Raw genomic sequence first — 17,894 nt, forward strand, 5'->3', positions numbered from 1 at the left:
TGTAATCTCAGAGTGGCCTCGAACTCACGGCGATTCACCTACCTCTGCCTCCCAAGTGCTGGGATTAAACGTGTGTGCCATCATGCCTGGCACGTTTTATATTTGTTATGAGAGACGGAATTGTTGTGCTAGGACCTCCAGCCATCGTAATGGAACTCCAGATGTGTGAGATGGCTTGTGGGCATGAGCAGCCTTGCTCATGCATCACTTTGTGCATCTGGCTTACGTGGGATCTGAGGAGTTGAACATGGGTCCTTAGGTTTTGCAGACAAGTGCCTTAACTGCTAGGCCCACCCCATCTTTAGCGTTTTTAAGTTTTGCTGCTAAGGCTGCCCTTGAATTTACTCTGCAGCCCACATAGGGCCTTGAACTTTCCCTCTTCTTGCATGGGCCTCTTGAGTAGCTGGCATTATAGGCCTCTCCCACAGCTCAGAAATCTTATGCCATGACCCCAGGTCTTGAGGCCTGACATTAGGGTGGCAGCTTACTTAGGCTGGAGCGAAGGTATTCTGCCTGGTTGGTAGAAGCCACATGTCACTGGGTGGTTACATAGCCTTTCTGTGGCATGTGAGTGCAGAATGGGTCTGCCTCCCCATCCAGTCACCTCTGTCTCCCTCCCTTCCCTGATATTGTCCAGCCATCCATCCTGTCATGTTAGGAACCCACACAGATGACCTCATGTAAACTCAGTTACCCCCTCAAAGCCCTTCTGCAAGAACAATGGCACTTGGGCTTCAGGCTTACATAGGAATCTTGAAGCAATACATTATTATCTTACCATTCAAGGTATTACATATAATAATGCCATGTATTACCATTATATTATTAGTATTTATGTTTTGAGGCTGCAATTGCTATAGAATATATGACATATTGCTGTACAGGCATTACTATAACCCTTTGGGAGCTAACGTGTTAGAACCCCGGGCTCTGACAAGCACGGCCTTTTCTTTGTGGGCAGCTTGCTCTCCTCTGTGAGGATTCGCTTGGAGGTAACCCCTCCCAGGAAGTTCGTGAGTGAAGCTGGGTGCTCTGGTGCACAGGATCCCAGCTTTCTTTTGGGATACAGCTACCTAGACTGTTAGGACTTGTCTAGCCCCAGAGTAGCAAAATAAGGCTCATTTCTTACTCACTCTGGGTCTCCTGCTGCCCTGGAGAGGGTCTACCTCGGAGTAAGTTTGTGAGTAATGCTGGAGAATCTAAAGCACAGAAAGCAGAGCATCCATGTCGAGGGAGTTACTTGGGAAATTTCGGACAGGATGGGGGGGGGCATGGTTGAGTCGGAGGGAGGAGTCGGGCTGGGAAGGGGCAGAGATCAGACAGCTCTGAAGGATTGGGTTTTATCACACTGCTTGAACACCAAGGCTCTCCTGATCTCTGGTGGGGAGGACCAGGAATCTGCACCAGTTCCTGTCAGCTCAAGGCTCCTTCAGAAATAAGCATTTTGTAAATTAGTAAAATTTGCCACAAAGCATACTATTCTGTAGTCGGACATGTGGGGCATTCTGCTGTGTAGCTATGCTACAGAGGACAAACGCTTCAGACACTGTTAGAAATCCGTGCAGCAAAGCTGTCAGGGGTCTTTAGGGAATAATATTAACTCCCCATGCAGTCCTTTTTCATAAAATCTCTATTCAGTAAAGAAGGCCCCATGGTGATAAGCACATCCTTTATAAATTAAATGGGGGAACCATGACCCTTGAATTTGGCTGGAAAAATAATAGTAAATTCTAAATTCTAGTATGGTCACGATGATTTGATGTGCCTTTTAAGAACATAAAAATGGAAGAATTATCACCAGTCTAATTATTTTCACCACTGCTCCATCTGTCATACCCATTCATCACGGGAAAAGGGGCAGTTGTTGGGGGAGGAGCTCATATGTTCTAGCCACACCTATCTTTCAGGAACATACTGAATCCAAATGGCATGCTCTTTTCTGATTTAAAAATAATACCCGACCTTTGATCACCAGCTTTTCACAAGATGCTAAGCATTTGGGGGTGAAATGCAATGTTCTTTCATCCACATAATGGAACTGCTCTTTAATGATGTTTGCATAGCTTTACTTGGGAAGCCTGTGATGCTTGCTGATTTCTCAATCAGAAGCTACGTGGGATTGCTACGTTAACAATCTTTTCTCTTCCATCTCTGGAGCATTCTCCCAGTGCCTTGTGAATTCCTTCTCGCCCTTCCTGGGTTAAGTCTCAGGCCCACATCATTCTCTGAGGCCCCCGCCAGTGCCAGTGTGAGGCCCCCGCCAGTTCAGGACGAGTGAGGAGTGCCGCTGTGAGGAGTAGGAGCTCTGACATCAGCTGGCCCGGCCCCTGTCTCCACACGCCCACGGACTCATTCCCTGGTCAAGCCCAGCTTGGTTCCCGAACAACGCTGGGCTAAATGCAGCCATATACTCTTTCTCATCAGAAGAGTATGAGGGATGCTTTTCCTGGGCTAGGTTTGCTGTCTTTTTACTTACATTGACAGTGTGAAGGTTTCAATAGTTTTATTGGAAGCTACCATAGTCTATTAAAACTTTTTAAATATTTTATTTATTTGTTTGTTTGTTTATGAGGGGGGTAGGGCGGGCTCCAGACCCTGCAAACAGAACTACAGATGCATCCACCACCTTGTGCATCTGGCTTAGAAGCTGGGTCCTTTGGCTTTGCAGGCAAACGCCCTAACTACTAAGCCATCTCTCCAGCCCTACCATAGTCTTTTATAATTACACTTTGATACTTTTATATTTACATTGGCTGGTATTAAAGTGCATCTTTTTTTTTAACGTTTATTTATTTATTAGAGCCAGAGACAGACAGAAACAGAGAGGGGGGGGAGAGAGAGAGGGAGAGAATGGCATGCCAGGGTCTCTGGCCACTTCAAACAAACTCCAGAAGCATGTGCCATCCTGTGCATCTGGCTTATGTGGGACCCGGAGCATTGAACCTGGGTCCTTAGGCTTTGCAGGCAAGAGCCTTAACCACTAAACCATCTCTCCAGCCCGTGATCTTTATTTTTGCAATGCCAGTGAATGACCTAAATATAATAGCTATCTACATATTTAAAAAATGGGGGAGGGCTGCATAGATGGCTCAGCAGTTCAAGGCACTTGCTGCCAGCAGGAGGACCTGAGATTCACCAGCACCCATGTAAACAACTCTATAATCCTAGTCACAGAGCGGGGGAGATGGGAGAATTGCTGGGGCTTGCTGACTGAAACACTGGCTAAAGCAAGAGCTCTGGATTTGGTAAGAGAAAGGAAACAGGCAGAGGAGGGCAAAGAGGAGGACGCTAAATGTTCTACTCTGGCCTCTGCCTACGGGCACACAGGGGGCATGCACCTTCACACACATGTACGCACCACACACGCACGTCACATCACGTCACCCACACATACTGCACAAACACACACAGGAACAATGGGAAAACATATTTATCTACCTCAGAGAGAACAAAGCTAAAAATCAACCAATAGTGAAGTTGCCAAGTAAACTTGTATGTCAAATGCACTTTAACACCATTAAATGTATTTTTCTAGAACTAGTAAACTTGCTAAGTGTGTTGTTGGTTACTTTTCAAGTGAAGTAAATCCTTTTAGTATAGCATGTATTTTTTTTTTTTTCTTAAGGCTAAAATACTAAATAAATGTAAAAGCTTTGGGGTCAGAAGGCTGCTCTCATTTAATATAGTGATTTTTAGCTAATGAAATGACTTCTAGTGACTTAAAGGAATTGTAATTGTGCCTTTGGTTTTGCAAACAAAAAGGACTAATTGCTTCAAAAATTCTTGTCCCAATATTAATTACATGATGCTACATTCTTAAGATAGAGCAGAAAGACAATTCTAATACTTTCCTAAACAGAGGATTAACAAAGATTCTAGTCCAGGTGAGTACTGGTTTCCTATAGTGCTGTGATAATGACAAAAATTCCAGACATTTAGAAGCATTTTAATCTATGAATGGATGCCTAGAAAAATTTGTTTTCATTGTAAATTGAGTTAATTATAATAGTTCTGTAATTCAGAATCCCAATATTCAGATGTAAAATTACAGCAAGTTAAACATGGGAACATTATCTTCTTGTTAGGGATTGTGTTTTACATACTTTTAAAGAGGACTTGATTCTTTTCCAAACTACCGAATAGAGATTGTCTAAAAATATGTACTTTCAAAACAGCTACCCTGTGGCATGAACTCAGAGCTGTGCAAACACTGTTAACGGTAAATACCATAATATTTTACTTCAAATTTTTAAAACCAAGTTCGTCAGAATTAAGTGTGACTAAGTAGAAATGCACTTTATAAATCATATTTCTAAGAGAGTGTTAGCTAGCTACTCTATGGCTTTAAGCTTGCCCATGTGCGGCCATCATGGAGCCCTTGGGTTTTTAACAGAGATCCTTTCTCTGAAACGAATTCAACGCATGGCCATATGGGTAATTTTGAACAAGTGGATCTTTCTCCACACTGAAAGGCTGCCAGGATGGAGAGGGAGGGAGAAAAAGAGGCCTTCAAAAAGAACCCCAGAGAACCAGAGAATGAGCACGGAACCCCACGGTCCCGCCACAGCGCCCTCACAGAAGTGCATTGAGAGGCGGGGATACACGCAGCACGGATGCGTTCACAGCAAGAGACAATACCTGGGAAAACACTTGGAAATGACTTTGTTATCAGACAGAGCACCTGACCCTCTTTGAAGTTTGATGATGCCTGCTGGAAGGAATTAAAAAACAAACAAACAAACAAAACGTTATTATTGCTCCTCTACCTCATGAAAGAATTTCGTATTGTAGGGAAATAAATGAAATATGGAAGATTAGAAATGTAAAATAGGCACTGTCACTGCAGCCCACATATATCACATTTAATGAAAACCCTTCTCGACAAATATTACATTATACAAGTGTATAAATGATGATTAGTTACTCTAAATTTAGATATGCCCATTTAATTGAATCCAAGGTGTTGGAATAAATTATTAGAGAGGGGCTCTACCTTCCAATGTTGTGAATTCCTCACTTCTGAAACACATCCTGACTCATACCAGAATAGTCATACTGCCAAATAAAAGAGAAATTTTTATTTCCACAAATGACATTGGAAACAGCCTTATAGCACTAGGGAAAAAAAAAATGTTAAAAAGCCCAAATGAATTAAGCAATGTTACTGATAATTACATGTTTGTTAAACTTTGGTTAACAATAAAAATGGAGGCCAGGTGTGGTGGCACGTGCCTTTAATCCCAGCACTCGGGAGGCAGAGGTAGGTGGATCGCCATGAGTTCAAGGCTACCCTGAGGCCACATAACAAATTCTGGTTAGCCTGGGCTAAGGCAAGACCCTACCTTGAAAGAAAAAAAGGGAAAAAGAAAAAAATGGAGGAGCTGGAGAGATTGTTCAGGGGTTAAAAGTGCTTGCCTACACTACCCGAAGGCCTGGGTTCGATTCCCCAGGACCCACATAAAGCAAGATGCTCAACATGGCACATATCTCTGGAGTTTGTTTGCAGCAACAGGATGCTCTGGTGTGCCCATTCTCTCTCTTTGTCTCTGTCTCTATCAAACAAATAAATACAAATTAAAAAAAAATAAAAATGGAACAAACAATAACAAGATACAGAGTAAGAAATGATTTGGGGGGAGCAAGGCAGAAACCCGGTTCTGACAGGACTAGATGACCCATAATTTGGAGGCTTGCTGAAATATATAATCCTTGTCAAATGTAAGACCAAGGCTAGCTTATATAGAGTCACTCTGAGGCTCAAAGTAGAGAGGGGTCTACTGGAAATACATTCCCAGGAAATGGAATTCTATAACAGAAATTCTACACTTGGAATATGAATCTCTTTGATATAAATTAAACTGAATATAATTGGTGCTGTGTTAAAAATAAAGTTCAATGCCAGATCAAATAAGGGGTGCTTTTCAATTCACTTATTCATATCTGAGCATTTTGTTAGAAATAGAAGTTTATAGAAAAATATTGAAAGAATTGAAAGGAAATATTGTAAATTCAAAGGACTATGTTGTCAGGTGTGGTGGCTCATGCCTTTAATCCCAGCACTTGGGAGGCAGAGGTAAGGAGACCATAGGGTATTTGTCTTCCAGACTGTCTTAATTCACTTGATATGATAATCTTTATTTTTATTAGCATTCCAGCAAACAACACAACCTGTTCTTATTTGTGCCTGAAATATGTCCTGGGCATACACATCACGTTTTCTTTATCCGTTACTCTGTTGTCGGACACCTAGGTTGAAAGAATAACAGAGAGAGCATGGGTGTACCGGGGCCTCTTGCCACTGCACATCTACTCCCGACCAACGGGCCATTTTGTTCATCTGGCTTTACATGGGCACTAGGGAATTGAACCTGCGCCAGCAGTCTTTACAAACAAGTACGTTTAACCACTCAGCCATCTCCTCAATGCATAACTAGGATTTTAAATAAATTACACACAGAAAAAAAATACACCAAACAAATGAAAGCAGAACAACTTTATTAAGGGAGAGAACATGAAACAAAGAAAGGAAGCTGAACAAGAGATACCCCCGAGGAGAGGAGGACCTACCATCTGCCCACTGCAAAGAGCAATTCCTGCTAAGTCAAGAAGATGGGAACTCTACACACTCTGGGGGATTCCGGCAGAGATGCATTGCACAGGTCCCAGGTTATGTTAGGTAGACCTCTGTGCCTTAGTAGTCGAGCTCTAGGTTGGGCACAGAACCTAAGGCTTCAAGAATGAACTGAGGGGCTGAAGAGATGACTTAGCGGTTAAGCGCTTGCCTGTGAAGCCTAAGGACCGCGGTTCGAGGCTCGGTTCCCCAGGTCCCACGTTAGCCAGATGCACAAGGGGGCGCACGCGTCTGGAGTTCGTTTGCAGAGGCTGGAAGCCCTGGCGCGCCCATTCTCTCTCTCCCTCTATCTGTCTTTCTTTCTCTCTGTGTCTGTCGCTCTCAAATTTAAAAAAAAAAAAAAAGAATGAACTGAGGAGGAGCATCCCACAGAATTGCAAGTCCTGAACGGGCACGCAGGGCAGAAGGAAACCAGGCAGCACCGTGGCCAGGCGAAGGAGGCGGCGGGATGGCTAGAGCACACCTGAGCAGCACGCGGCCCTAGCCTTGGATGGGGACAGGTGGGAGCCACAAACCGGGCGAACGGTCACCATGCTGCATCTCATGCAGAATGAAAGTGCTAGGATGCCCTTGGCTTCAGGCCAGTCCTTCTCAAATCACAATGACCTGGTGGCCTGGTTACAACGTTTCTGGGCTCAGAGTTTCTGAGTCAGCCAACGTAAGGTGAGGCCCAATAACGATATTTTTATGTTTCCCACATGATACTGCTTCTGACTGGGGACTTCGGTTTGAAAAGAACCGCTCAGGGAGGCAGAGCAGTAAAGGGCTTGAGGGCCTGTGTCCAATCCCAGAGCCCATGTAAAAATGCTGGGCATGGTGGCCTGCACCTAACCCAAGCACTGAGAAAGAGGAGGCAACAGGGGGGTGCCTGTGGCTGATAGGCCAGCCAGTCTAGTCTAATTGGTGAGTTCCATGCCAATGAGAAGCTCTGCCTCAAAGGAGGTGGGCAGTGTTTATAAGGATGATGCACACGGTTGTCCAACAGCTTCAACGTGCACAGGCACACACACGTACATACACGTGCACAGACATACACGCACACCTGCACTCATACATGAAACAAGAAAGAAAAGCACTGTCTTAGGATACATTATGAAAGATGGTACCTTTCTTGTCACCCTGAGTCCTGACATCTACTCAGGGTGTAGACAGTCCTGGAGAAAAGGGAGAGAAGAGGAGAGGGAACACTTTGAGAGAGAGAGAGAGAAAAAAAAAAAAAAAGAGAGAGAGAGAGACTGACTTTACACATCAAAGTACTAAGGAATTGCTAACCTCTGAGTATAGAAACCTTGATTCCTATGCAAAACTCAGTGCCATCCTTAGAAATTGGGACTTGAAAGCTAAATTCAATCCTTAGTAGAGAAATAAAGATATTTATCATGTACAGAACTAAATTTCATTACTGTGCCAACTGGTACCCAGTCTACTAAGCACCTATTGGTACAAACATTGCACTGAAATTTAAATACAAGTTTAAGACTCTGGGCAAGGAAGTGGTCAGAAAGGATGTTTCTGTTCTTACGGAAGGTTCCAGTAAGGTTTTGCTGTGAGGCATTTTGCTTTGTGAACTACCTGGAAGTATGAGGTCTCTGTCATCTAGGAGTCAGGCCTGTTGAATAAGAGTGTGTCTCCGTAGGCAGCTCTTCTGAGAGCAGTGAGAAGACAGACCATCTGTGTGCCAGGGAGCAAGCTGCCATCCCCTCAGTTCTTCTGAGCACAGCATGAGCACACCCAGTGCCCCAACTGCAGCTCACCCCCAGGCTGCATGCACCCCACAGTAAATGATATTAAGAGGGATGGACTCGGCTGCTTCCAAGGGTCCAACACAAGGAGTAAAACCAATCAAATGACTTGTATTTAGGCACCTTGTAGGACTTGTTTCTTTACTTTTCCTCCATAAGTTACACTGTGCACCTTTGTACATATGTTCTTGTACCGACAAGATCTACGTCAGTAGCTAATAATGCAAAGGTGAGCACACATTTGTGAAATTTAGCTGAAATGAATCTATTTCATGCTGCCTAACCTCCACACACCTTTCCCCCAACTGGAGTCCACCATTCTGTGATACCGGAGCCTCTCTTTCAAGGAATCCATGGAGGGCTAATGGCTTTCTAAGAGCATACGTGTCCAGTGATGCGGTATGGTCTGAGCTTCTTTCTGTGAGCCCTGGATGACAATTCCCCAACACACACACTTCACATTACTGCTAATGTGCATCCAGCATTATTTCCTTCTCAGACTTCATCCTAAGCACAAACAGAACATCTCCTAGACATTTTTGAAACCACTACATTGAAATTACCCATTCTTCCCTACTGAACATGTACTACATACCAGCTGATGTGTAAGTTCTTTACACAACACTTAATAAAAATAGGTTAGTTTTCAGTTAAGATGCTGATGATGTGTGGAAATTTCCCAAAATGTAGGAAGCTAAAGGCTGAGGGCTGTAGCAGGAGGTAACCAACACTGGTATCAGACACCACAGTTTCTTAGCCACGGTGCTTCCTTTCATGGTCTCCTGAGGGCCGAGCCACATGCCTTATTGCTAACTCTGCTCTTTCTCTCTTTCTTTGGACAGATATTTCCTCTAAGTGCATGGGACTCCCTAGATCTTTTCTCTGTTGAGATTATAAAAGAAAATGGAAAATTGATTTTAAAAAGAGATGAAAATTTTAGCTCACTTATCTTAGTCCTTTGACTTAGTTCCAGTGATCAGTAATTTTTTAAACAAAGAGCCAAGGAATATCATAGGTTACAGGATGCCTTATAGCTTCAAAAACACAGCTACTTGCTCACCAATGTGTTCAATCAGTAAGGTATGTCCACGGTGGCTGAGTAATCAATCCCTATGGATAAGACCATGGCAGAAGGACAGACAGTTGATCAAGTCCCTAAGTGAAGTAAAGATATACTTCTGTCCCTACTAGGGAATATCAAATTTATCAACTATATTTCCTTCTACCCACTAATAAAGATGCAGGAAAGACATTTTCTTGATCATAACAGTTCTCAGTGGGATGTATGCATATCTTCTTAGAAAAAATGAGAGACCACATCTGGAAAAGCCACCGCAATTAGGTTCATATCCTGATTATATTTACAACAATTCTTGTCTTTCTCCAAGGCCACTTATTTTCAGCCATGGCCAAATATATTAGTTAAATGTGGACATGACTGGAATCCTATATCTTTACATATCTAGTTTTATTTGGTGGCACTAAGCTATGCCATCTTCCAATTTAATCTGCTATTTAGGAAGGTGAATTAGTTCCAAAGGCTAGCAATCTATTATCGCTTCCTAATATTCCAATGGTCAAAGAACAAATACAGGTATTTTGAGCATTGGCTGAGTATGTCTTTCATCCATGAGGCCTTCAAAAAGCTAAAGAAGGGCTGGAGAGATGGCTTATTGGTTAAGGTGATTGCCTGTGAAGCTTAAGGACCCAGGTTCAACTCTCCAGATCCCACATATGCCAGACACACAATGGTGAGGCAAGCACAAGGTCACACATACACACTAGGTGGCACAAGTGTCTGGAGTTCGATTTCAGTGGCTGAGGATCTGGTGTGCTGATTCTCTGTATCTCACTTTCTCTAAAAATATAAACTAAAGAAATAAAATGTCCAGCTGTACTACCATTGGCTGTAGGTCTTTAGGGATGTAGGAGTTCATTATTTGGGAAAAGACAAGAGAAAGTTCACATTCTCTTCATACCAGTGTCTAAATCTGGGGTTTAGGTGAGAGACCATGGCTCTCAATTGTGCCAAGAATTTTATAAAATTCTCTATAATATGCAAATGTATAATGTAATAGCATAGTGTGCTATGATACAAAGTACATAGTATACAACTGGTCCAGTGGGCACTAGGATATATTAGCCAATTCTAGGGTTTCTGTGGCTTAAGTCATTTTGGCCCTTGCTTTATACTGTACCTTGTCTTGAGAACCATGACAACTGTATTTGTGACATTCTAGCTCACTGCTGTCACTTGGCCTCTGTAATCCTTCAGGATCCCATTATCCCCATCACATTTTAGAAAGCCGTTTTCAAAGGAATCCCTTCCTACCATCACCTTTGTCTTCACTGCAGCACTTCCTCCTGCTCTGGTGAAAGGTTGCCTTCAAAGTCATTTCTGGTACCATAGTAAGGGGTAAAGGACCAAGCCAACACTATCCCTAATGCTAGACCTTTCCTTTTTCTTAATTCTCTGTCATTGAAATTATGCCATAGACTTTCTGGCACTTGATTTTATTTAACTTTAGCTGCTCTGGAGTCTAGGTTTTAGTCTGAAGAGCCAGTTATCTTGAAAGTTATGATCACATGCTCAAAATCAAAATATGTTAAATATTTAAAAAGTACAATTGCATTTGTAAATGTGACTTAATATTTTATTTTATGCCTCCCTGATTTTGGATTTTGAAAAATCCATTTCTAGCATCCCTTCTCAGGCTTATGCCAATACAAGTTAGCAAAACCTTATATTATTTCTATGTGCAAGGAATATCCTCTAGATTAGGCTTTGTATCCATACTCCTATGTTCTACCTCTAGCCCTGAGTCTGAAAGCAAGGTAAGGTGAGGGCCCATCTCATGTAAAGTCAGGAACCTCTTGCAAGGCAAATATCTCAAGGAAGCCGTGGCTTCTTCTACATCTAAGGAGGTTCAGCGGAATGTGGAGGATCAAATTCATTGGGATCCTCCCAAAAGTCTACATAAGTGCCTTAACTTTCACATATGCCCATGTGTTCTTTGTGCTTTGTAATTCAGTAATATGGCTCAGAAGACTTGAGATGAGAGTTGAAAGACATTGATCCTATGCTTATCTAAGACAAACTTAGGTATTTCTTCATTTCCATTCTTTGGGTTCAAAATCTAAAATTTGTGTTTCCTAAATCCTTGTCTTTTAACTGATACTTCATGTAATAGACAACCACGATAACTCAAATAACTCATTTTTTTTACAGTATCTAATTTATTTTAAAAAATAGTCTGAATTGTTTTTTTTTTAATATTTTTTAAAATTTTTTATTTATTTATTTGAGAGCGACAGACATAGAGAGAAAGACAGATAGAGGGAGAGGGTGAGAATGGGCACGCCAGGGCTTCCAGCCACTGCAAACGAACTCCAGATGTGTGCGCCCCCTTGTGCATCTGGCTAACGTGGGACCTGGGGAACTGAGCCTCGAACCGGGGTCCTTAGGCTTCACAGGCAAGCACTTAACCGCTAAGCCATCTCTCCAGCCCCTGAATTGTTTTTATACAAGTAATCAAGTGGCATTTTTTTTTCAAATAAAACTCCCGTTTAGGCTAAAACCGGGTATGTGGTCTTGTCCCACTAAAAACCAATACATTTTTTGTGCTGGTACTTCAGCAATCTCGAAAAAGTCATGTGGCAGAATCACATAACCCCTTGCTGATGCATCATCTTTCTCTTTCTGGTAGTGTACGAGCTGTCTCTCTTGCCTTCTGCACCTTTGCTGGGCAGTTTTGAGCTTCTTCCTAAGCTTTTCCACTTGCTACTCTAGCCGATGAATCCTTTTCCTCTGGTGCATGGTGTCCTCCACAGTGTAGCTGTGGTCACAGAAGACAGACAGGTTATCAGGGGTCTGAAGAGGAGGCATTAGTAACCCAATGGCTGCATGAACCTGGGAAGCAGGAGATGAGCGAGGCTGTGGAAGCTGCTCTTCTGGCTCCAGAGGATCTTGCTTCTTGTCATGTGGCTCAGCACAGAGAAAGATTGTGGGGACAGCATTCTCTTTCAGTAGCTTGCTGTTGCACTCCCTCTTAAAGGAGTCTGGAGTAAAGTGCTCTGAACAAAAAGGGGCCCAACTGAAACTAAGGACAACTGGCAAAATAAGCAAGGGTGATGTTTTCCTGAGAACCGGATACCAGCACAAAGGGGAAGGAGATCGACGCAGAGAAAAATCAACTCCTACCAAATCAGAGAGCCAGAGCCTCAGAGGCCCCCAACACCTCAGCACTGAAGCAGACCAAAAATGAACCCAACATGGCTCAGGGAAATCTTGCGGAAGAGGGGGCGGAAAGAATGTCAGAGTCACATGTTGGGTCATGATTTGCAGAGACATTTATCATACCAATAACTGGGGGCTAACTCCACAATGCACAACCCATTTTCATTAACAAGGAGGGTCTAATGGGAGGGGGTAGATCACAGATGAGCCTAAATAATGGTACCAAACTGCCTGTATTTACTGAAAAGAAAACTAATAAATTAAATTAAAAAAAATACTGCTGTATTTTGTGGGCTTAAAGTTTTTTCTTCTGACAGCTGCCTCCCATTGCTTACAAAGATTGGGTCGAGTCAGAGGAAAGAGACAGGCTTATCTTTATCGTATCAGTTCTTGCAGCCGTAGGTGGAGCAAGACTGCACCATCCTTCCGGACCTCAGCCCTCGGCGCCGGCCGCCCAGGAGGCAGGGGAGGGGACTCTCCTTGTGGCCACGCTCGGCCCCGGACTCCGTGTTGTTTCGGTAGCTTTGGCTGGCGGTGACAGTCCTGGTGGTCCCCTGCTTTGGGGAACTACTGGGTCCATTTTCTGGTTTGCATTAGCGGAAAGACCACAGCTCTCGCCCGCCTCCCATCTTCAAGATGGGGGAAGCCTCAAATAACTCATTCTTAACTGAAAACAACTTAAAAAAAAAATTCTAAACTACGCAAAGGGCTATCACAGATGCTTCTCATTTTCAAAATGTTTCTTAGAGCCTTTATTTATTTATTTTTATTGATTTATTTGAGAGCAACAGAGAGAGAGAGAGAGAGAGAGAGAGAGAGAGAGAGAGAGAGAGGGAGAATGGGCGCGCCAGGGCCTCCAGCCCCTGCAAAAGAACTCCAGACACAAGCACCTCCTGTGCATCTGGCTAACATGGGTCCTGGGGAATTGAGCCTTGAACCAAGGTCCTTAGGCTTTGCAGGCAAGTGTTTAACTGCTAAGCCCTCTCTCCAGCCCTCTTAGAGCCCTTTTTGATGTCAACACCTTTATCAGATGGTCTTACCTAGGAAAGAGAAGTGTGTTAAACTCTTTCAGATGAGAGATCATTTAATACGAGGTGTTTGGTTCTGGAATGCCCTCTGAAGTAAACGTCACACATACTTCCATTAACTGTCAGGGTCAGGACAAGCTTACAGAAAGGCAGCAAATTTCCAAGGCCACAGAAACCTACCAGTAGAAACAACTACTATATATTGAGCCAAAGTACATTTGCTGAGAACCATCTAGAGGTCTGTAGTGGTTTAATTCAGGTGTTCCCCATAAACTTAAGTATTCTGAATACTATGTTTCCTGCTAATAGAGATTTGGGACTTAATGCCTCCTGAAGGCAGTGTATAGTTGGAGGTGGGTTTATGGGTGTTTTATCCAGCTTCTTTTTGCCAGTGTTTGGCACACTCGCCTGTTGCTGTTGTCCATCTGATGTTAGTCAGCAGGTGATGTCCACCCTCTCTTCATGCCATTGTTTTCCCTTGCCATCATGGAACTTCCCCTTGAGTCTGTAAGCCAAATTAAACCCTTTTCTTCCCACTAGCTACTTTTGGCTGGGTGTTTTCTGCCAACAGTGCAAACCTGACTGCAACAGTAAAGTTGGTACTGAGTAGTGGGATCATTGACAATATATACCTGATGGTGTGGCTTTTGGCCTTTTGGAGCTGATTTTCAAGAGGAATGTGGAAGGATTTGAAACCTTGGCCTAAGCAATGCCTTGCAGTGCTGTAAGTATAGCTTGACGAATCATTCTCATCAGAGTTGAAAGGCCTGAATGCAATAATAACTAAGTACTGTGAGGTTTGGTTTATGTGGGTGAAAAATAGCTTTGCCTGGACTTGGCTAGAAGCAGGTTTTGTGAGAGGTTTGCTGTTGTGCCCTGTACTGAGCACGTGTGCAGTGCTGCATTGTGTAGAAATGGACAGGGGTGAGGGATATGACACACAAAAAATGAAATCTTTGGGCCAAAATTACTGCAATTGTCTGAGAGATTACAACCATTGAAATTGGGCCAGCTGGCCTGTATTGGGACAACAGGAAGGATGCAGACCCTTTGGAAGGGTCCTGAAAGCTGAAAAAGCATCCCATTCTTCAGTCTGCCTTATTCCCACCTCCTAGATTAACAGTCCATCTGGTAATATGAAGTATAATAAATGTGGGAAAGAGAGGGTCATTGAATTTGCAACATGGTTTTGTTTTTTGGAAATGGCCATGGGCACTGGGAAATAGGCTTATTGAATTACCTATGTGGAACCCATTGGAGCCATGAGGATGAACTGTGGGTTGCAGTGGAGACCCAGTGCAGATTCCCAGACTTGGAGACTTAACACAGGTTAGTTATTGGTCTTGGAGCCACAGACTTTGATGTTTGCCCAGGCTGTTTTAAATCTTGTATTGGTTCAATATTTCTTTGCTATACCCAATTTGCAGTGTGAATGTTTATTTTGTGCCAGTATTAGTATTAGTATTAATATTAGTATTAGTATTATGGCTTAGTTAAAAGATCTTGGGTAATGAGAATGTTTTAATACCATAGGGATTGATTAAAAAATATGGGGACTTTTAAGGCTACATGAATGCATTGCATTTTACATCATGTATGATTATCAGTTTACGAGGGCCAGGGGTGGAATGTGGTGGTTTGATTCAGGTGTCCCCCATAAACTTAGGTATTCCAATTTCTCAGTTCCCAGCTAATGGAGACTTAGGAATTAATAGCTCCTGGAGGCAATGTATTGTTGGGGTCCGGCTTATGGGTATTTGTGGTAGTTTTAGTAGATGGCTCCCAATATATTCACTACTTTATTAGTTCGTAGTTTGCCTCTGCAGCCATCTGGCTGGAGGCAGTGTCACTCGGTGGAACTTAAGATGTGGTGATGGGTTTGAGATTTCAATCTAAAGATATGCAAAGTATGCCTAGCTGGAGTTCCTGATGTGTGCTGTGCTGTGTGGCTTTTGGCTTTTTTGGCTTATAAGTCTCTCTCTCTGCTTGGAGCTGTGAAGGCAGGACAGCTTCTTTTGCCATTATGGAATGTCCCCTGGATCTGTGAGCTTCAATAAATCCCTTCCTCCATAACTGTGCCTGATCTGGAAGTTCATCTCAGTGAACCTAAAGCTGTCTGCTACAAAAGTTGGTACCAAGGAGTGGACTAAGATGGACCTGACCATGTGGATGTTGGTCTTTTGGAACTTTTGTTTTGGAGGAATGGGCATGGGCTTGGTGCTTTCAACTGGAGATGCCTTCTGGAGTGGTAAGTCAAGTTATATGGACTATTCTGATGAGAGTTTGAGAATGCTAAGTACACACAGTATTGAACTTTGAGGCTTGGCTTATGAGCTCTGTAAGGGGAAAGAAAGTCTGCAGATGACTTTGTTGGAACTGGGCTAGTGGCATAAGGGCTGGCTGATTCTGCTGCCCCAGGTCCAGAGAGTTTGATCAAGGTTAAATTTGTTATGGATGATGTGCTTGGTTAAAGATAAGTGACTGAGAGATTTAAGATTTTAAGTTGGAAAAACTCAAACAAGTTTAAAATTTACAGGCACTGAGACTAGTCTTAGGTTACTGAAGATGCTATTGTCAAAAACATTAGCAATTTTAAGGAAGATGGCCCAAGTGCTTTATATTAAAACAAGAACAAGGATGGCTGAGGAAAGACTATCATAGAAATGGAAACTGTTTTGGAAAGAGTTGGCTAGAGAAGGAACCTGCTCTTCAAAGTTTTCATCATCCCTGAATTAAGAACATGGCTGTGTCCTGTACAGTTGGTGTTGGTTTCAGAAGCATGAAAAATGCAAGGAGTGGTCATGAATTGCACATGGTTCCAGGAGCCACTGCTGAGATGTGGCATGATCAGAGACTGATGCTCTTATAGGCTGAAGGAGCCTTTGGAAGATGGACTGTGGTATGCATGAAGAGCTTAAGACAGTTTGGATATACCAGGACTGTGCAAGGACTACCATGGAGCACACCATTGGCCTAGGATTGAAGGACGTGTTCCCTGGCTACTCTGTCCAGCTGAAGGGGCAGAATTGGAAAATCTGGAGACTGTCGGTCTCTGGTTACATTGAACTTGAACTGCAGAAATTTGATATTTGTTTGATGGTGGTTGAGTTTGCATTGCTTTAGTCTCTCCTTGCTATGCATTATACCAGTTGAAAAGGTTTACTTTGTGCCTTTAGATGTTGGAAGTATTTAACTTGTTTGATGTTACAGGACTTACTTTCTTAAATTGGTCAAGACTGTGGGGACCTTTGAATTTGAACTAAGTTCAATTTACAATGTGTGACAGTTATAAATCTATTAGGGGCCAGGGACAGAATGTGGTAGTTTGAAAAGATGGCCCCAATATATTCACTGTTTTATTAGCTTGTAGTTTGCATCTGTAGTCATCTAGCTGGAGGGGGTGTCACTGGGTGGATCTTAAGGTGTGGTGGTGGGTTTGAGATTTCAATGTTAAGATATGCAAAGTATGCCTAGCTGGAGTTCTTGATGTGTGCTGTTCTGTGTGGCTTTTGGCTTTTTTGGCTAGTGCATCTCCTCCTCCCCCCCATCTCTGCTTGGACCTGTGAAGGCAGGCCAGCTTCTTCTACCATTATGGAACTTCCCCTGGATCTGTAAGCTACAACAAATATCCCTTCCTCCATAACTGTGCCTGATCTGGAAATTCAACTCAACAAACCTAAAGCTGTCTGCTACAGTATTATAACCAACTTCCTCTTGGCAGTGTTTGCATATTCTCTTGTTACTATTGTTCATCTGATATTGGCCAGGAGGAGATGTCCACCCTCTGCTTAGGCCGTTGTTTTCTTCTGCCATGATGGAGCTTCTCCTGGACTCTGTGAGCCAAAGTAAAATCTTTTTTTTTTAAACCACACAAGCTGTTCCTGTTTGGGTGTTTTCTGCAGCAATGCAAAACTGACTGCAGCAAGGTCACTGCAAAGCATCTAACATACTAAAGATCATCTTTCTGCCCAGGAACAATATATATTGTGCTTTCTCTTTTCTTTCAAATATCTCACAAAAATCTGACCTGGAGTTCATTTGGCAAGGAAATCCAAGGAGTGAAGTTGCCAGGCTTCCCCTAGCTGGGTCTGGGAAAATCAAGGTAAAGGAAGGATGCTGGGATATGCAGACTACAGAAAACTCTGTTAGGTGCAGTTTGCATAGTGAGTCTTTCTCACATAGGCTGGTTTTTATACCTTTGTATTCATGTATTTACATCTTTACATACAGTACAGTAAAGTGATTAATCATTTTTG

General features: G+C 42.9%; 1 pseudogene; it reads right to left on the reverse strand.

The window, feature by feature from the left end:
• Positions 1–11,923: 11,923 nt before the first annotated feature.
• On the reverse strand, positions 11,924–13,032 carry LOC101612550 (annotated as a pseudogene).
• Between the last annotated feature and the right edge of the window lie 4,862 nt (positions 13,033–17,894).

The sequence above is a fragment of the Jaculus jaculus genome, chromosome 15 (assembly GCF_020740685.1).
Source record: "Jaculus jaculus isolate mJacJac1 chromosome 15, mJacJac1.mat.Y.cur, whole genome shotgun sequence".
Taxonomy (NCBI): Eukaryota; Metazoa; Chordata; class Mammalia; order Rodentia; family Dipodidae; genus Jaculus; species Jaculus jaculus.